Source organism: Aristolochia californica, unplaced genomic scaffold (assembly GCF_029961685.1).
Source record: "Aristolochia californica isolate CCGP_79_NKW_82.1479 unplaced genomic scaffold, dmAriCali1.0.hap1 SCAF_9, whole genome shotgun sequence".
In the NCBI taxonomy this organism is placed as follows: Eukaryota; Viridiplantae; Streptophyta; class Magnoliopsida; order Piperales; family Aristolochiaceae; genus Aristolochia; species Aristolochia californica.
Genome location: NW_027182290.1, coordinates 26,554,987 through 26,577,200, shown reverse-complemented (window position 1 = coordinate 26,577,200; position 22,214 = coordinate 26,554,987).

The window sequence follows — 22,214 nt, the reverse complement described above, 5'->3', positions numbered from 1 at the left end:
GCCAAAGATTTATGAGGTTCAGTATAGAAGTCTCTTAGCCATAATATTCATTATTAGATTGTTTATAAAAAAATGCACAAAGGGTTGATCGATCAATGATCAATGAAAAGGTATGATAGATCAGTCAAACTCCAATGACTACATTTGTATCCTTATAATCGAGTGTGCGTGTTGTGTTGATTAATCAATGTCATAGGTTGATCGATCAATGTCATAAGTTGATCAATCAAGATTTATATGAGTTGATTGATCAAGCTTTATACATTGACCTAACAGGATTCGGGTTGATTGATCAAACTTGGATAGATTGATCGATCATGCTTTACAACATCTGCCAACAATATTTTATATGATCGATCAAGTTCGAGGGGTTGATCAATCATGCTTTATAAACTGGCCTACCTGCACACAGGTTGATTCGTCATGCCAACAATGGTTGATCGATCAACCATTATATAGATGACTACTACTAATATGGCTGATCATGTCTTATAAAGGTTGATTGATTATGCTATTTTGCAGTGTATACCATTAAGTTTGAAACATGACTAAGACTAAAAATTATTGATTTAAAGGTTCCAAAACATTTGAATGAGGTTTAAAAATATGGTTTTGAAAATATTTCATGTCCTAATACTCTAATAAACACTTGTGTTTAAGAATCAAAATTTGACTGATTATCTACTTAGCTAGAGTTGTTAAGATTTTTCCAATGATGTTTGGATTTCAGTCTTTAAATCTTCAATCTTCTTCTTTGTGTAAGTTATTTTTTACAACAACAATCTTTAATGAGTTTTTGCTTCAGGTCTTGAGTTGTCAACTTAATTGATCATTCTTTTTCTTTGAGATTTTGCTATATACCTCATAATATTTATACTAAAAGTCCAGAACTTACTACTGTAGTTCACTATGTCCTTCCAATACCACATTAACAATTGTGAATGCTCTTCTAAATCTGGTTTGACACACTAGAAGGCTCCCGGATTCCACTTCCATACACACTAATTTATTCAATGGATTCAATCACATAAATTAAAGAGATGACACAACCAAATTAATCTACAATTTTCTTTTCATAGCATCAATGCCAATTTTATGAAACATAGGCACGTAATAAGGTTAAAGAGGAACATTTCACAAATCCTTCAGTTTTCCTCTCTCTCTCTTTATCTCTCTCTCTCTCTCTCTATGAAATTTATGGGAAGACTAGGAACCATGTCTGTTTATTTATATACCTCATAGTAGTATACTTTCAAGCAACCCATTTTGTTATCATCAAAATGATTGAGATTGACATGATTTTGTCATTGGTCTAACAATCTACCCCATCTTCATGATGACAAAATCCCTAGCTTGAATATTAGAGGTGCACAACACGAATGCATAAATATCACAAGTGCACGACATGGATGTGTAATTTTTTCCTTGAAAGTATATGTTATGTTTTTATAGTCTTTATATTTTATTTTATAATTGATCAAAGTGTCATAAATTGAGTTTGGGCATCATAGACGTAAGAAATTTAGGGTATGAAAAAGGATAGAGGAGAGAAGTGACTCATTGATCAACCACTACCACAAACATAAAATTTTAAAAATAAAAAATAAAAATATTGTCAATTATGATTGCATAAGCACATACAAGTTGTATTAAGCTCTTGGGTTTCATGGTATCATTATATATAGAGAGAGGAACATCTTGGGTTTCATGGTATCATTATAAATAGAGAGAGGAACATGAGATGGAGAAGAAGATGGTACCATTTTATATAGAGAGAGGGACATGAAATAGAGAAGAAGAGAAGAGGGTGATCAAGAAGAGATGAGCCTATGTGTGAAAGAAGGAGCGGTAGCATGAGATAGAAAGTGGAAGAAAGCTCAATTGATGAGCACTCGCCTAATGTCTAATACATATGTCTATGAGATTACTAGTACAAAATGCCCACTATAGTGTGATTTAAGATGAGGGAAAGAAAGTCAACATGAGCAAAATATAAAGCAAAAATACATGATATAGAGTTTTTAACATACCCCTTCAAGCTAGTGTATATGCATCTTAAATATTTGGCCTGGAATATCCATCATGAAGCAGTTAGAGGCATACCACTTTGGTTATTAAGGGGGAGAAACTAAAAAATTAAAATAGATAAATGCATCAAAATATGACCTTTATAAATAAAGAGGCAAAAAATTTATCCAATTTCCAATTTTCTCACATAAGTTAGTCGTCGTAAGTGAAGATGGAAGAAGAAATCCCACATAGAATTAATTTTAAAAAAATAATTTTTATCTTTGATTTATGGTTTTGTACCAAAATGTATATGATTTTGGACTAGGTATGAGCTTTGGTTTCATTATTTTTATCTTATCAAAATTAGTAAAAACTATCTACCTTTTAATTTGGTACTCCTCATTATATATATATATATATATAACCGGCTAATCCAATATGAAAAGTCATTTGGTGCGAAACATGCAAAATGGTTGTATCAGTCGTTCGATCATGATCGCACAACTGAGATAGCCGTTGATCGGATGGTTGAGATAACCATTGATCATGATCGGACGACTAAGATAACGTTTCACATATTTCACACCAAATGGTTTTTCGTATTGGATCAGCCATCTCTCTCTCTCTTTATATATATATATATATATATGAATATAGCTATGGTGTAATGTGTGTAGACTATTGGTAGAATTTTAGATATTTTGCACATTGTTATATATTTTAAACAATTTGACACAATTCTTATTATAGGTTTTATAATATATAATAATAAATGAAAAGTCATGTGCATGTTTTTGGTGTGATTGCAACAAATTCTTTAAGTTAGCCTTAGTCCCCTAGCTCTAAATTTCTAGCTATGCCCTTAGCAGTGGTCTCGAGCCAATGACCTTGGTAAAAATATTGGCATTTTAACTCTCAGAGGAACTTATTTGACAATAAAAATTCATGTTTTCACTTTATCTTTAACAAAATGACGAAACTTGTATATGTTTAATATGCTCATAAGTATTGAACTAGGTGCAAATGAAATGTTGTTTGATTATCACAATGATGACACACAAGTTTTGTCATAGAGAACCTAAGCTTTTATAATAAGGATTGTTGGCCCATTTTGCTTCTTAAGAGGAGAGGTGAATTGGGTTATTCAAATTAAAACCAATTTGTGTAAGTAAACAAAATATCATGCATATAAGCAATTCAATGTAAATACAAACATGCACGCACCATAGGGACAAAAAGATTTTTTTCTTCTCAAAATTCCCTGTTTGGAACCCCTAGAGAAGAAAAGAAAAGAAAATAAAATAAAATAAAATTAGAATTTGACCATTATTATTCACAAAAATAGTTAGTGAAAATGAGATAATGATCAAATTCTTCTTTTCACTAACTATTTTTTGGAATAATAATGATCAAATTCTCATTTTCTTTTATTTTTTTCTTTTCCATGGGGTTCCAAACACACCCCTAATGGTAGTCATTGCCCAAGAACCCTTGCTTGGAAATTTTTTCACTATTATGCTCTAATAGCTAGAAAATTACTAAGAGATTCAGCTCTCTTCTGACACGCGTAGCTCAATACACGATTTTTTTACAACCCAATCTCCCCAAGAGATTGATGCTAGATTCTATCTCTAGCTAGGTCTTTTTATCTAGATTATCAGGTTCTAGATGAACCTTTCACAATACTATAAAAGAAAGGGAAAAAATACCCTTACTTGAAAGATTTCAAACTTCCTCCTCTATTGTAGCACATTGTAGAATGATCAAGGAGCTTTTACTATCATGCATGCAAGGATGATTGAAAGAGATAAAGATTTTTCAAAGGTGGGATCACTCATAAAGTTTTGTGTCTTGATTATATGACAATAAATGCTCATGCCTCTCTTTACTCACAGTTTGGTGGGGTATTTATAGCTTCTCCAACTCAAACTAACTATTATTTGCATGTTGGCAAAATTCAGACTGTTGATTGATTGATCACTGGTAAGTGACTGATCGATTAATCGATCATAACGACTACTTTTCTATCAGACGGTGACTTATTGATCGATCAATATGTTACTGTTGCTCCAAAAAAGTTAATTTGATATCTCATTGCAGATGGTTGATCGATCAATCAAGATTCCCTCTGGTTGTGCAATACAAGTATGATCGATCAATGTATTTCTATTTTATTGATCATGCTTGAAATCATTTACTGGTAAGGTTCTAATTGATCGATCAATCTAGAGGGATGATCGATCATTCCATGCTAATTCAGCTTGCCTGGACAGCTATGATCGATCAATCTCTATTGGATGATCCATCATATATCATAGTATGAAATGGCCATGTCTTGGATGATCGATCAATCGGCTATGGTTGATCGATTATGCTTTATAATTCTATCCTACACAATTATGGATGGTCGATCATAGTTAGTGACTGATCGATCATTCCAATGCTAGATATAAATGCATATATTTATAAAGCATGGAAATTTCTCTCTAAATGCTTTAACATGTTTCATAATGATATGTATGATGATTCTAAACATGTCTATATACAATTTAATATCCTAAAACTCTTGTCTTCACAAGTACTTAAAGGGATAGGAGTTAAAATACTCTCTTACATAAATTGATTGAGTTTAACTATTTTTCTATTGAAACTTGAACTCGAGTCTTCATGTTGACTTCTTCCTTCTGGGTGCTTCTTCAAGAGATGTTCTTCAATTTGTGCTTGAGGTCTTCATTTTGGCTTTGATGCTTTAGACCTTGAGATGCTCTTGAAGGTTAAGCATCTAAAACACTAGATTTGCAAGTGATTAGCTCAATTAAGTTTTTTTATCATCAAAAGAAATGTAAGAGTCAACCTATGGTGAACAAGGACTTCAACCACAATATATCACACTTTGCATGGGCAATGACCTGATTCTCTCCCTTGGCACTAGACTTAGCCACTACATTTTCTTTTTTACTCTTCCATGTAACAAAATCCTTCTCAACAAAAGTAAAGTGATTAGAGGTTGACTTTTAATCATCTAGAATTCCAACCCAATTGGCATCTACATAACCTTCATGTATACAACTTGTCACAAACTTTTAAGACAAAAATTGTCAACACAGCTTGTAATGTTTTAAATTGAGTTAGTATTAAGTTTTAAGAAAACACCATATGATTTTTACTCAGAAAACCTACCCACATTTGCTTCTTTAGGACTTTTAGATGTAAGGTTTACATTTTTAAGGAACCAAAAGATAGGTTGAGTAAATTTGACACTAGCATTGATCTCCTCTGTTGAAGAGAAAATATGGAAGAGTCTTACATGAGTCTCACTATAAGAAGTCTTACCGAGCGAAATTTATTATGGAAGTAGGTCTCACAGAAGAGTTTCAGTTTAAAAGTGTTTTAGTTATGTTAGTCTTCTATTTATGTTGAATTATTTAATTATGTTAGGACTTATATTTAAGTGTTAGACTTTGGGTGTAATTGGGACAATGATAGTTTAATTGTAATTGGACTCTACTATTTTCCTCTATTCTAAATAGGGGTTCATGTACTCTGATTACATCAAGTCAATGAAGTTTTTATCTTTTCCATAAATTCAACACCTTCTATAGTAAAACTTATAGAATATATAACAAAAATACAATGAGAGTAGAAGAGTTAAAAAATGTGGAACTTGAGGAGATGGATACCGCAACGCAAAATTGAGATGGTGAGTTAGAAGAAACACAAGAGTTAGAGGGATTTCAAACTCAAAATCTAAATCAAGATGCCCTGCACATCTGAAAATGAACAAGAAAGCTCTAGTATGCCTAAGGACTATAGGTTATTAACACATTGTATTATAGATCAAATTATAGGTGATCTATATTATGAACCTGAACTTTCAATCCCTAACTCAGCCCTCAACTAGGCCATAGACTCAACCTTCAAGGGCTTGACTTGTTATGGGGGATGGCTACAAGAGTGAGCACATGTTCAGCCTTTAGTTAGGTCTAGTAACGAGATGTAGAAGTTATTTTAGTAATTGTATTTCTTAGTAAGTGTAGAATTTAGGACTCCTTCATATTGATCTCGAGCTAAAGACGGAGAGGAAAAGGAGAAGAAGAAGAAGAAGAAGAAGAAGAAGAAGAAGAGAAGAAGAGAGAAAGAAGAGATATTTTAGAGATCGGCTTCCAGAGAAGGGAGAGGAGAGTTTGGATGAGTTTGAGAAGAGAGGAGAGAACTTAATGATTTACCTCTTAGCCAAGGGCCTCTATTTATAGTTCTTCGAGTATATGTTGCAATGACTACAATGCCCTTAGGGCTAAAGCCTTACAGGAGAAGAGACAAAAATAGACAAGCAATTACATCTTCATGTCATCTTTATGAGAAGTCTTCTTATTTACCAAGATGCCACCTCTTGGACATATGAGCTTTCTTTCTTGGATGTGTGGGCTTGAGCCCATCTTCTAACACTCCCCCTTAAGCTGGAGGAGAGAAAATACCATAAATACCTAGCTTGCCAAATACAAAAGATAGGATCTTAGACATAACCGGTTTAGTAAGAATATCTACTACTTGCTCTTGTGATGAAACATGTTTGAGGGAGATTATATCCGCTTGAAATTTCTCCTGTATAAAGTGGCAGCCCACCTCAATGTATTTGGTCCTTTCATGGAAGACCGGATATGAAGTGATATGAATAACTGCTTGCATATCACAATGTAGATCCATCTTGTAATTCGTTAAGAAGGGAGTTGATTCATAAGAGTTCACTGACTGTGTGAGCCATAGCCCTGTATTCTGCTTCTGCACTACATCTCACAACCACATTTTGCTTCTTGTTTCTCCATGTAACCAGGTTCCCTCGAACAAGAATGTAATATCTAGAAGTGGATTTCCTATATTCAGGTGATCCAGCCCAATCTGCATATGAGAAACCTTCTATGTTGAAGTGGTCATTTTTCTTATAAAGTAATCCTCTTATTGGGGCTCCTTTTAAGTATCGTAATATCCTTTCCAAGGCTTGCAATTGGATAAGTTGTGGTTTATGCATGTACTGACTCACCACACTTATGACATATGATATGTCTGGTCTAGTTACCGTGAGGTAGATAAGTTTGCCTACATGTCTTTGATATTTTTCAATATCAATATCTTCTATAGAACTTGCACGTAATTTAATATTCGCATCCATAAGTATGTCAGTTAGGTGGCACCCCATAATTCATGCTTCTTCGAGGAGTTCCAAGACATACTTCTTCTAAGATAATATTATCCTATACTTGGACCGAAGAACTTCTATGCCCATAAAATAATTTAGAAGTCCAAGATCTTTAGTTTTAAATTCATAACATATCATGTTTTTGACTTCTTGTATGTTATTCACATCATTGCCTATTAAGACAATATCATCAACATACATAGCCAATAATATCTTCCCTTTCGAGGTATCTTTAATAAATACCGAATGATCAACTGAGCACCAACGAAATTCAAATCATAATAGTGCTTGGCTAAATTTATCAAACCAAGCCCGTGGGGACTGTTTAAGCCCATATAAGGATTTCTTTAAGTGGCATACGGACTCCCCCTCAACCACATAACCAGGCGGTTGAATTATATAAATTTCCTCATGTATATCACCACTAAAGAAAGCATTTTTTACATTGAGTTGATAGACATGCCATGAAGAGTGAGCGACAAGCGATAACAGATACGTACCAAATTTAACTTGGCAATAGTAGAGAAGGTCTCCTCATAATCAATTCAATAACATTTAGTGGATCCTTTAGCGATAAGGTGGGCCTTAAGGCGAACAATGGAACCATCTGAATTATGTTTGAAGATAAAAACCCATTTACAACCCACCAGTTTCTTACCCGTCGAAAGTCGTACTAAGTTTCATGTCTGATTTTCACATAAGGAATTCATTTCCTCATCCATAGCCACCTTCCATCCTGGATGTTTCAGGGTCTCCAAATAGAACTATGGAATAGAGATGGAAGAAAGAGATGTAAGAAATTGACAACTTGAAGAAGACAACCGATGGCAAGAAACAAAATTTGATTTAGGAGGAGAAGTAGAGCAAATACAAGGTTCATTTCTTAGAGCAATCGGCCGAGTATCAGACTGTGGACCAAATGGAATAGGGGAAGACCTTACCTTAGTAGGATCTAAAAACTCCATAGGTGTGGTGTTGGCCAATGCTTCGGGGGGCGGAGTGACATCGGCATTAAAGGGCACAAATGGATGAGGAGTGACCGAAGGGAATGAAAGACCCAGAGGAGATTTATTGAAGGAATAGAATGAGGTGTCCTAAAAAAAGTTCACGTCCCTAGACACAAGTAACCGCCGAAGGGTAGGATTGTAATAGACATAACCTTTTTGGGTGCGTGAGTAACCCAAGAAAATGCACTTCATAGAATGAGGAGTAAGTTTACTTTTATGAGGAGAAGTTAGATGGACAAAATAAGTACACCCAAAGACCTTCACGAGAAGAGAAAATGGATCTTCACTAGAAAATAATACAGAATATGGAGTCTTATGACCAAGTACAAATAAAGGTAACCTATTAATAAAAAAACAGGTTGTAAGTATGGCATGATGCCAATAAAAGTAGGGTACCTTCATGGAGTAGAGGAAGCCCCAGGCAACCTCAAGGAGATGGTGGTTCTTTCTTCGGCAACACCATTCTATTGAGGTTTGTAGGTGTTGGAAGATAGGGCCCAAGCCCACACGACCAAGAAAGACCCACATATCCAAGTGTGTTGGAAGATGGGCTCAAACTCATAAAACCAAGGAAGACCCATACATCCAAGAGATGTAGAAGACGGACTCAAGGTCCACAGATCAAGGAGAAGGCACAAAGGCCCACATACAATGATGGCAGGATTGTAAATAAAGGGTCATCTCATAGAGATGAAATTGATGTAATTAGGTTAAAGTTCTAGGGTTAAAACCTTAAACCCTAAACCCTAAGTTTATGGGTATTATTTTAATACAATAATTTCTTTAATCTATAAATAGAGCTTCAAGGTGAGGGTTAGGACATCAAGTCCACAACCCTTCTTCCTCTGGTTTTCTCCCAATGGGTTTCTATCCCCTTTTCTCCATGATCTAAATTCATGGAGTCCTAAAAATCAACAATAGGCATATGATGTTTGATGGATAAGGCCATTACCTTGACAGAAGGAGTGAAACTCACTAGACAAGTACTCTTTAGCATTATTAAACCTAAGTACTTGAATTTTCTCACCAAACTGGGTTCATACCATATCATGAAAGACTTTAAAGATAATAAATATTTTAGATGTTTCTTTAAATAGATATAACCAAGTAACCCGGGTAAAATCATCAACAAAAGTAACAAAATAATTAACTTGAGAAATATTTGAGACACTCAGAGGTACATCAGAGTGTATTGGAGAAAAGGGAGCAACACTTTTATTGATAGGGCGAGGAGAATATGTACTCCTCTAGTGTTTGTTTAACTGACAAAACTCACAATTTAAAGTAGACAAATACTTTAAAAAAAGAAATAAATATCGAAGAGAAGATGTAGAAGGATGGTCAAACCAGTTATGCCAAAGTTGCACCTTGGATCGAGATGATGAAAGTACAACTAACGGATGTAGGTCCAAGTAATACAAACTCCCCTTTTCGTGGCCTCCACCAATCACTTGCTTCATTGTTAGATCCTGAAGTACAAGAAGAGGGTGAGAAAGTGACAAAGCAATTTAGATGTTTTGTGAGCTGACTTACCAAGAGTAAGTTTAAAGAGAATTGAGGAACAAATAGGACATCTCGAAGTGGGATAGAGGGTGTATTAGAAGATGATCTTTTTCCAAGTACTTTGGATTAGGTACCATTAGCTATAGTAACAAACTTATCAGGCATACATGGAGATAAAAAATTAGCATAAGTTTGTTACCTAAGAGATGTTCGGAGGCCACGAAGTCTATTATCCAAGATGAAGAAGAGGAAGTAGAAGAAAGCATACATGAAGCAGTAGTGGTAGCAGCCGTAATTGAAGATGTAAGGGAAGACCCTATGAATGACTTCAATTTCTAAAATGTTTCATTGTCTTCATGAGTGAGAGTAACCTTCCCGATTTGTGATTCAACCTTTTCTTCCCATTTATCATTTGTAATGGAGGCTGGAATAGCCGTGACCCATTCTGGTTTACCATAAAGCTTTCAACAAGTTTTCACAAGGTGGTTTTGACCGCCACTATAAGTGCATATTTGAAGATCTATGCGAGAGGAACTAGGACTAGTTCTACCACCTCTTGTTCAGTCTCCTCTAGAATTTCTCTAGCAGGCTCGGTTGGAGGATGATGTACCTCTATTATCTGAATACATAGCAGATGAAACATCATTATTTGAGTTAGGAGACAGATCAAGGATTCACAGCAATGTGACACTTATATCACCAAAGGACGAAAGTGTGGAGGAGCCAAGATGTTGGGTTTTAGAAACTTCAAGGTATGGTTTAATATTTGTCAAACAAATTGATGCCACTAAAACTTCTCGTTGCCTTTCTTGAACTGAAATATCGGTAGAGTATGGTTGAGTGATCTTCCACTCTTGAAGTAAACCTCAAAACAGAGCCAAATATTCATGAATATTATCTCCTTGCTTAGTATTGAGTTTGTTTTGCAATACATCAAATGACTTTTGTAAAGTCACTGTACTAGAGTATAATTTAGTACAAGTGTCCCAAATCTATTTGGCTAACTCTAAGTGGACAACATTGTTGGCTACATGCTCTTCCATACTATTAATAAGTCAACTAATCACTAAATTATCATCCTTAACCCACTTTAGATGGGATTGACTTTCTTCATCAATCAGTGGTGAAGGCTTGATTAAGTGATAGAGAATATCTCAAGTAATTAGAAATCTTCTAATTGATTGTGACCAACTAAGATAATTGGATAATCCTTTTAAGGGAATGGTAGTAATTTTGAGTATGTCACTCTTACTACTTGTATTTCCTTCAGCCATCTTAATTTGACAAATGCTTAACAAAGCATAAACAAGAAGAGTTGTAATTCCAATTGAGATCCAATCAAACTAAAATCCCAATTTAGATGGCCCCAATTGCTATAACCCACTATTTAAGAGCTGATTGGGATTGAAGTAAGGTCACTTTGTAAAGCTTGAGACCCACTTAAAGCAATGATATGCTGTCCAAAAAAATAGGTAACTCGAGTAAGGGAATTTTCCTCCCAATCCGAATTTTAACCCAAGAGGGACTTTTAATGGTTCAAAACAATTCAAATTTTTATTCAAGCTGAGACCTCAATCATGGGAGGCTCATGTTTGCCAAAAAATTCCATAGTTCAAATTTCAAAATTGCCAACTTAATCAAATTTGAACAGCGTTTTTTCAAATACCAACCACTTTCAAATAAAGATAAGTTCTTAATCTTCTTTCAAATACGAGCCACTTTCAAATAAAGATAATTTCTTATCCACTATATTAGCCACTAAATCATACTTCAAACGCACCCCAAAAAGCGTGCCTTAAGTGGAGTAAATCAATTACTCATTCAATATCAATTCAAATCCTTTATTTCTTCAAAACTCAAGAACTCATGGTTGGTTCTTCACCCAAGCTTGGCTTAACTTTTCCTTATGATATGTGTCATATTTATCGCATAAAAAGACATTTTTCCCTTGCTCATTTAAAAAAATTCCTTTAGTAAATGAAATTGCTCATAAGTCTTAAAGGGTTGGAGAAGGAATTAGCAATTTCAAAATTTCATAAAACACCAAAACCAATTTATTTTTTAGCTCAGAAAAGTCCCACAAACAATTTATTTATGTTTGGAGAATCTGGGTACCATAAATCATAAAATAATTTGATTTAATCCAAAAATATCAATTAAACTACTAGTCTTGAATAATGAGAGATCAAACTAAGGGGGGTTAGTCCACAATGAAGTGGAATGAATTTCCCCCATATTATTTAGTTCATTAAATAACGTCGTTAGTGTAAAATAAATTGAATTGAAGTTAAATTACATCACTTCATTCTCTCAGGCAAAAATCGAGGAATTTGGTTTCCCACCTATTTTGTGAATCAACCAATTGAATCACACGTTGCTCTTTCCCTCCTCCTCCCCCCTCCCCCCCTAGTGATCCTTCGGCCAATTTTTTTTTTCTCTTCTCCTCCCTCCCTCTCGTCGGCCTCCCACTCCTCTCCCTCTTGTCCTCCGTCGTAGAGTACAGGAGGCCAAGCCTCTCGGCCTCCTGACTTCTCTTCTCTCTCGACCTCCCTCTCCTCTTCCTCTCGACCACTGTCGCAGAGCACGGGAGGCCGAGCCTCAGCCTCCCTCTCTTCTCACTCTCGGTGTACCATCAGAGCGTCGCCTTTGTCGACATTGCCCGCTAGCTCGCCGCTGAGGAAGACGACACGCGCCCTGAGGAAGACAGATGCACGCCATGAGGAAGACGATGGTTTAATTTTTCCTAAGTTGAGGAAAAATTAAACCATCGTAATAAGAATAATAATATATATTTTTATTTATAAAATAAATATTTTTATTTATTTAATATATTTATTTTATAATTACTATATTAAATTATTTATTTAATAGTCATAATTAAAATATTTGATTAATATTTTTCGTGTAATTATCCCGTTGCTATAATTAATTAAACCAATGGTTTTAAATTTTGTGACAATATATTATTAATTATTAATACAAAAAATATTTATTATGTTATTGATAAATATATTTACTTATTTATTATATTTATTTTTTATTAATATATTAAATTAGTGAGTTTTAATGTTAAAATATTTCTTATGTTATTACAAAATAATTTATTTATTTATTATATGCGCTTCTGTTATTGTTTACTTTTTTATTAATTTTTAATAATTTTTTCTAGTCACACGTAATTATTGTATTAATTTATAATAAACTATAATATAGTTTATTGTATTAAGTAATATAATATAGTTTTTCATTAATTAGGATATTAACATATTTTAATACTACACGTTAAATCACTTATAAGTGTAGTAACCATGTTTATTTTGGTTAATTATTTGTATAGGTATATGTTCTATTTAAGTATATTATAAAAGGTTACTCATTCTCTTGTTTATATCATAATTTTCATTCAGGGGCACTAACACTGGAATCTGTTTTCCAATGCACTTGAACTCGTCTACACTAACACCCAAGGATGAGTTGAAGTTGAATCAATTCATTTAAGTTCAATTCAATTCTTCACTTCAATTCAAGTTCATCGAGAACTAACCCACCCACCCCCCCCCTAAGTCTCATATCATTCTTCCTTCGTATAACCATCTATTTCATAATCAATAGGTCTTCATAACCTTGTAGGCAATTGATCTTGATCAAACTTGTAATATTTTGAGTGCAAGAAGATCAAGGTCATGATATCCTTTAAACAACAAGTATTAGCTTTCACAACTTCTTACATTAAAGCCATTTGTGTCTTGATGTAATATAGAGAGAGATTAAGGGCTCGGTACATAGTGTGAATGTATGGAAAAATAAATAAACAGAAAAATCACTTATATTTTCATGGTTGAATCTCTTCCTTCAAGGGCACCTTGCACGAAACCTTCAAAGGTACTTAACCATGTAGAATTTAGGAATCCTTCATATTGATCTTAAGCCAAAGAGGGAGAGGAGAAGGAGAAGACGAACAGGAAGAAGAGAAGAAGAGAGAAAAGAGAGAGAGTTTAGAGATCAGATTCTAAGAGAAGGGAGAGGAGAGTTTGGACGAGATTGAGAAGTGAGGAGAGAACTTAATGCTCTACCTCTTAGCTAAGGGCCTCTATTTATAGTTTTTACAATGTCCTTAGGGCTACAACATTACAAGAGAAGAGACATAAATAGACAAGTAATTATATCTTCATGCCATCTTTATGAGAAGTCTTCTTATTTACCAATATGCCACCTCTTGGACGTGTGGGGTTGAGCCCATCATATAACGCATCCCAAGCTTAGATCAAGACTTTCTTCTTCTTGTTCTTCTAATCTTTGCTTGAGGATAGGGTTCTTTCTTCTAACATTGGACATTTGTTCATTCTATGTCTTGGTTTTCCACATTCAAAACAAACATCAGTTTTCTTATGAAATTTGTGATTTTGAGTTCTAAATTGGCCTTTTCTGAAATTCTTTTTTTCCCTATAAATTAGTTAAAGAAGACTAGTGATGAAACTCACTTCATCTGAGCTTTCTTCACTAGAGTTGCTCTTAGCACTCATCTTGGCCTTAAGAGCAATGATTTTCTACTTAGGTTATTCTTTCTCAACATCTTTTAGTTCCATCTCATATGTGAGAAGGATGCCTAGTAGCTCTTCTAAGCATATAGTTATAAAGTTAGCATTCTCATGAATGGTTGTCTTCCTCATGTCCCATGACCTTGGAAGTACCTTGAGAAGCTTGTCGTTTTGCTTATACAAGGAAATCTCTTCTCCAAAAATATTCAACTCATTGATTATATGAGTGAATCTTGAGTTCATTTCAGCTATTGACTCACTTGGTTTCATTTTGAAATTATCGTATTGGGCTATCAATAGGATAATCCTAGAGTCTTTTACTCTAGTGGTTGCAATTGAGGAGCAGGTATGAAAAAGTCTTACATGACTCTCACAACAAGAAGTCTCACATAGCCAAGGGTGGTTTAATTGTAACTAAATTCTACTTGTTTCCTCTATTATAAAAAGAGGCTCATTGTAGTCAAATTACATCAAGTTAGTAAAATGTTTCTCTTTTTCTAGAAATTCAACATGATATCAGGTTCAGTGATTTGATTTGGTCAACTCATAGAGAGAATGTGATCCTTTTCTGATCTATCATCTCTAGTAGTTTAGGTTCCTATTCTATCTTTTTTTCTTTTTTTTTTGTCCCAGTACTTGTTGGTTTCTTTGTGTTATCACCTCCATACTGAAATATTAATATTGAAAATCATATATCTAAGGAAATATCTTCAAGTCTACTTTTCAACTCAAAAATATTTTTGGCAATTGGATTTTTCTACAAAGAGAAATCGATATTTGAAGCAAGAAAGGTCAGAATGCAAGAGACGTTCGAACAGAAGCAGAAAGTTTTACTTTTTGAGTCATTTAAGCCACAAGAACGAGACTTTACATGGAAATTTCTATCTCAAAAGAAATATCTTTAAGTTTATTTTCTACCTTATCAAACCAATTTTCATTCTGAGTTTTTTAGAGGGACATATCAATTTTGCAAGTGTCAATGGTCATGCTGGCCAAAGAAGAAAGAGTACTCAATTCAACTAGATTACAGAGTCCAAAATCTATTAGATTCTTTTTCTCAAAAGAATTTATGAAGAAAAATTAAATATTAATTAAAGGTATTAAGTCATAGTTTCATATGGAGAAAATTTCATGTCAATTTGATCTATATTTAATGAGGTATTCACATTGGAGTCGGCAAGGGTCGTGCTATAGAATAAATAAAATCAAAAGGTCATAAAAGATTCAAAAATCAAGTTTTTTATATAAAAATAAGTATAAATTTAAATATTTCTGAGTCTAGTTTCTTATAAATAAACCATTTGTGATTCTGAGCTATATATTTGGAGAAATCGATATCAGAAGTACCGAAGGTCAATTCTTTAGAAAATCTCTCTTTTCGTTCTATTTTCTGTCCTATCATCTCTCTATGCAATGACATGAATTGAGTTTCCTTATCTCCCAAAACCAGAGGTTTTTAGCCAAATTTTTCTTCTAATTAAACTTAATCACTCCATGATGTGCTCACTCAAGGTATGCAATATCTTGTTTTGATGTTGTTTTCAAATTTTGCGTTTTTTGTTACTTGGTTGTGTATCTTCCACATAGTTAACTCCAAAATATTGTGGTCACCCCAAAAAAAGTTATACTTGGCCAAATTTATTAAGTTCTACCATTATAGTATCTCCTGGTCTTTTTTTTTATAAAAGAGTCACTTTGGAAGTATGAGTGTCGCATAGTCGCCTCCTTTCGGTTAAAGTTATTTTCCTCTAGTATTTCTTCAATTTATCATTTTGTGTTTTTATCACTTCAGTGCAATGCCTAGAACCACTACCTAAAATGTATAGGAATGTGCCCAACATCTAACTTGAGTCAAGTCTTTTGTTCTTCACCCAATAGGTGATTTGTGTTTTAGCTACCCTTAAAAAGTGAGTAGTCTCTTTTTTGTGCCTTAAAGTTGGGCCATTTTTCACCTTTAAAATTGAACGGAGTGTGTTTCAGAATATGGCCATTTTTTACTGGTGATGGAGTTTTTTTTGTATGGCTAGGAGTGATTTTATTCTTTCATATAGTCTTTTATCTAAGTTGGGTCTGTATGTTCGTTTTATTCCCAGCTTGAGGAGAAGAAGTAGAAGAAAAAAGTATATTGTTCCACATGTTGTGGTAATTTTTATCTGACCAAAATATTCGAAAAGGGGGAGTGCAAAAGATGAAGTTTTTGCATCTATGAATACTTCTTTTTAGCTAAAGACAATTGAAGACCAAGAATCATTTTAATTGCAAATTGAAGTTATAAAATCCAGCTCGAGTGCGAGTGTTGAAAGCAAGTATGAAAAAGTCTTACAGGACTCTAACAACAAGAAGTCTCATAGAGCCCAAATTATTATGGTGTTGTCTTATAGGAGTCTCACAGGAGGAGGTCTCATAGAAGATTCTCAGTTAAAGGTGTTTTATTTACGTTAGTTTTCTATTTATATTTAGTGTTCAATTGTTCTAGGACTTATCTTTTAGTGTTTAACTTTGGGTGTAACTGAAACAGGGGTACTTTAATTGTAATTGGATTCTACTTGTTTCCTCTATTATAAATAGAGGTTCATTGTACACAAATTACAACTAGTAAGTAAAGCATTTCTCTTTTTCTGAAATTCAATAGTTCCTTAATGTGTGACCTCTAGTTTTCCATATTTCCATGTTTGAGTTGCTCTTTTTCTTCCATAATCAGCTGAATTCCTTTACAACCGGACCACCATTTTCAAGCTTTTTGAGGCTAAAAAGGGTCATTCTTGGTTATATGTCATATGTCCCAATCCATGGATTGAAGGAAGAACTCCATTTTTACCTTCCAATATCCATTCTTTCTTCTATTGAATAAAGGTGGACGGTTGGTAGATTGTCTTTTAGGAAGGATCAATTTATCTTGAGATGTCATTTAATCTTTTCCAAAATCAAGGGGATTCTGAATTCAATTAAGTATTTGACCCGCTTTGATACCAATTATTGGCCGAGGTGGCTTCTCAAGAGGGGGGTGAATTGAGATTATCAAGTTAAAAAACAAGTCGTGTGTGTAACTAAAAGCATGCATAAAAATAATTCAAGATAAAATATAACATGCACACACCACAAAAGTAAAGTAATTTTTTGTTGTCGATGTTCCCCTAGTAGTAGTCACCGCACAAGAACCCTTGCTTGAGAAAATTCTACTATTTAAAAAGTTCTAATAGCTGAAATTACAAAAGAGATTTCTGCTCTCTTTGGTCACGTGTAACTCAATACACGATTTGTACAAAGCCAATCTCCCCAAGAGATTGCTGCTAGATTCTAGTTCAAGTTATGCATTTCTATTTAGATTATATAGGTTCTAAATGAACCTTTCATGAATACAAGTAAAAGAAAGGTAAAAATACACCCTTACTTGGACAGATGTTTCTCCTTGAGAGATTCAAGTTTTCTCTTCCTTTGTAGTATGATGTGAAATGATGAATGTGCTTTTTGACTATATGTATGAAAGGATTGATGAAAAAGCGAGATTTTTCAAAGGTGTGAGTCTCTCTCTTTCACTTTAAAGTACTTTCAAATGAATTTTGGAAGATAGAGAATAATGGCTTGAGTATTTTCCAATACATGCTCATTCACTCCTCTATACACGGTTTGGTGGAGTATTTATAGGTTCCCCAACTCAAACTAGTTGTTATTTTCCCGTTTGAAAAAATTAGCACTTTGATTATTGATCACTTAAAAGTGATTGATCGATCAATTGATCATGTTAGGAGACATCTCAAAGAGGCATTAAGGTAAATACCTTCCCCACATCAAAGAGACGAAAAATGATGTAAATTAGTGTCCTCCTCATAAGGATGACACAAGGGTGTAAATAAAGAAGATGATGTATGTCTACTTATGTTTTTTCTTTTGAGAGTGTGTAGCCCTAAGGGCAATGAAATCATTGTAACCTTCCTTTATAAACTATAAATAGAGGCTCAAGGCAAGGGGTAGATCATTAAGTCTCCCTTCTTCTCTCTCAAATTCTTCCTTACACTTTTCTCTCAAACTCTCTCTCTCTCTCTCTCTCCCTAGCAGTCGCTCTCTTCTCTTCCTTCTTCCTCTCATTTTCTTCTTATCTTCTTCTACTTTATCTCCTCTCTCACCCTCTTGTCCGAGTACCTATCATGGGATCCTAAATCTAATATGGTATCGGAATATTAGGCTTAGAATCCAGAAATTATGATGTTGGTTAATCAAGTTTTTGTCAAATCTCTCGGTTGAAGTTGAGGTATTGATCAAGGATCGATTTGAACCTCTTTTGGTTCACAAAGATAAGTTTTTTCTTCTCTTTTTTTCCTTGAGATAAATGTTGTTGTATATGTCAGAAATATGAAGGTTTATTAATGTTAAGAGACATACACGTGTGTAGGGGTGGCATGGCTAGTAAATAAGGAAAACTTTCATATATATGGCATAGAATTATAATTATGTAAGTTGGTATATGTCCTCTTATGTCTTTTTCTTTTGAAGCATGTAGCCCTAAGGGCATTGTAATCATTGTAAACACCTTCACACAACTATAAATATAGCCTCCAAGCATGGGGTAGAGTATTCAAGCGTCTTCTTCTTAGCTCAAATTTGTCCTTACACCTCTCTCTTTCCTTTTCTCTTTTCCATGGTTTCTTTTCTCCTTTTTCTCAAGAGCTCGAGTTCCTCTCTTCTCTCATTCCCTTGAGATCTCTTGGGTTTATTTGTTGTCCCTAGAAATCAACATGGTATCAGGGTAAGAAAAGATTTGAGATGGAAAAGGAGAAGAAGATGGATAAGAAAGGGAAGAAGAACAAGAACAAGAAAAAGAAAAAGGAAAAAAAAAGGAGTTTCTCATTTTCCTTTGGGGGGGGGGGGGGGGGGTGTTAGTCCACAATGAAGTGGAATGAATACCCCCTGCATTACCTAGTTCATCAAAAAATGACGTTAGTGTAGAAAGACTTGAATTGAAGTGAGATTACACCATTTCATTCACTCAGGCAAAAAACGGGGGAAAGTTGTTTCCTACCTATGTTGCTAATCATCAGCTTTCCACGCGCGATGCTTGCCCCCCCCCCCCCCCCCAACCCCCCGCTATTCTGCTCTCCCTCTCCTCGGCCTTCATCTCATGACGATCTCTGCTTCCTCCGTGATCGTTCAGCAAAGTGTTTTTTTCTCCTCCTTCTTCCCCCACCCCCGTCGGCCGTCCTCCCTCTCCTCTCCCTCTCAACCTCTGACGCAGAGGCCGAGCCTCTCGGCCTCCCAGCTTCTTCTCTATCGCAGAGCTCCTCGGCCTCCCAGCTTCTTCTCTATCGCAGAGCCCCTCGGCCTCCCAGCTTCTCTTCTCTCTCGGTCTCCCTATTTTTTCCCTCTCGGCGTACCGTCGGAGTGTCGCCTCTGTCGCCGTTGCCCACTGGCCCGCTGCTGAGGAAGACGAAGACAATGTTTAATTTTTCCTAAGTTAGGAAAAATTAAACCATCGTCATAATTAGTTTAATTATCCAATTAATTAAACCATTAGTTTTTTATTTTTTTGTAAATATATTATTAATTAATAATATGTAAAATATATATTATGTTATTGATAAATTAATATATTTATTTATTTATTATGTATTTTTTATTTTTTATTAAAATAGTGAGTTTTAATGTTAAACTATATCTTATGTTATTAAAAAATAATTTATTTATTTATTATATTCACTTATGTTATTTTTAAATTTTTTTATTTATTTTAAATAATTTATTCTAGTCACACGTAATTAGTATATTAATTTATAATAAACTGTAATCATTAATTGGTTTAATTATCCAATTATTATAATTAATTAAACCATTAGCTTTATTTATTATATTCTCTTGTGTTATTTTTTAATTTTTTTATTAATTTTGTATAATTTATTCTAGTCACACGTAATTATTGTTTTAATTTATAATAAATTATAATCATTAAGTAATATAATATATTTTTCATTAATTAGGATATTAATATATTCTAATACTACGTTAAATCACTTATAAGTGTAGTAACCACGTTTATTTTTGTTAATTATATGTTTATGTATATGTTCTATTTAAGTATATTATAAAAGGTTATTCATTCTCTTCTTTATATCATAATTTTCATTTGGGGGCACTAACACTGGATCTGTTTTCCAGCCACTTGAGCTCGTCTATACTAACACCCAAACATGAGTTCAAGTTGAATCAATTAATTTTACTCCAATTCAATTCTTCACTTCAATACAAGTTCATTGTGGACTAACCCCCCCTTAGTCTTCTTTTCTAATTTATTTTTTTCATTGAATGTTTCACTCCCTTACCCTATGTTTCATATTAAAATTTATATATCTTTAGAAATATCTTTGAGTGTAGTTTCCAACTCAAAAAGAATCTTTGAAATCGGATTTTTCTAGAAAGAGAAATCGACATCTGAAGCAGCAAAGATCAAGTGGCCAAAAATTTTCAAGCAATAGTAAAGAGCTTCAACTTCCAAGCCATTTTATGTCTCAAGAATGAGACTTTATATGAAAAATTATATATCAAGAGAAATATTTGTAAGTCTAATTTCTTACCAATTCAACCAATTCTCGATCTGAGTTTTCTAGATGGAGATATCAATATCAGAAGAGTCAATGGTCATGCTGGCCAAAGAAGAAAAAGTATTCAGTTCAGCCTGATTATAGAGTCTGAAGTCTATTAGATTTGTATCTCAAAAGAATATATTTTATGAAGTAAAGTTATACTTGGAGGAAAGGTATTGATTGAGTCAGCAAGGGTCAAGTAACAAAATGAAGAAAATGAAGAGGTTATAAAATATTCAAGAAATAATATTTTTGTATCAAATTAGGTATCAAATTAAATCTCTTCAAGTCTAGTTTCTTTAAAAACAAATCATATGTGATTCTGACTTATTTTTTTTGAAATATTGATATCCAAAATACCAAAGGTCAGTTTTATTGAAAATATATTTTTTTTTTCTTATTTTCTCTCATATTATCTCTCCAGACATGGATGTGAATTGAGTTTAATTTTCTTCTAAAATCCAAATTTTTAACCATATTTGTCTTATAATCAGAGATTTTTTTGTCTCACTTCAACTCTATCTTCTTTTTTGAAGACACTTTGATCCTAGAAATATCTTGTATTTGGAAAGTCTAATTTAAGAAAGTGTTGTTAATTCGGGATAGTCTATCATTAGAAAGTTTATGTTTTGATTCTATAGTGGAAAGTATTCCAAATAGGAATTCATCAAGTATTTGATTAGAAATTTTCCTTGACTGATCAAATTAGAAACAAAAACTTATGTTTCATAGCATTAAAAGTAAATTAGATAATATAGCAAGCAAAAAGGTTGCTTAGCCTTTCCCGCTTTCAGTGGGCAAACTGTCCGTCACCTCCAGCCTAATCAATCAAATTTCTTTCTCAACATTCCCTGCAATGTATCCGTCTTCTCACAGTTCAACACAAGACTCAAACTGTACGTATCTCATACAATACATTCGCTGACCCAACTGTACATTTGCATGCGGAAAATTATTAACGTTTAGCAGCAATCTGGGTGGGTGGAGGGGTGAAGGCCATTTAATGAAGATGGTGGCAACCAGGAAGCATGAGTTGGAGCACAGAAGTGGGTACTTTCAAAGAGACTGCTTCTGGGTGTGATTGGGTAAAGAGGGAGGAAGGCAGCAGCTAGGGGTGGCATCGAGCCGAGCCCGAATTGCTTATGTTCGAGTCCAGCTTGATTTAAATATTTCGAGCCGAGCTCGAGCCTCAACATACATTTAAAACTTTTCAAAAAATTTATATCAACTAAAATGTATATAAAATTATGCATACATTTTACATAAAATTGGGCATAACTTATATATATAATATGTGTATAAGATTGGGCATGACCTCTACTTAAAATTGGGCATAATCAATATACATAATACCTGCATAAACACTCCATAGACACTCCATAAAATTGTC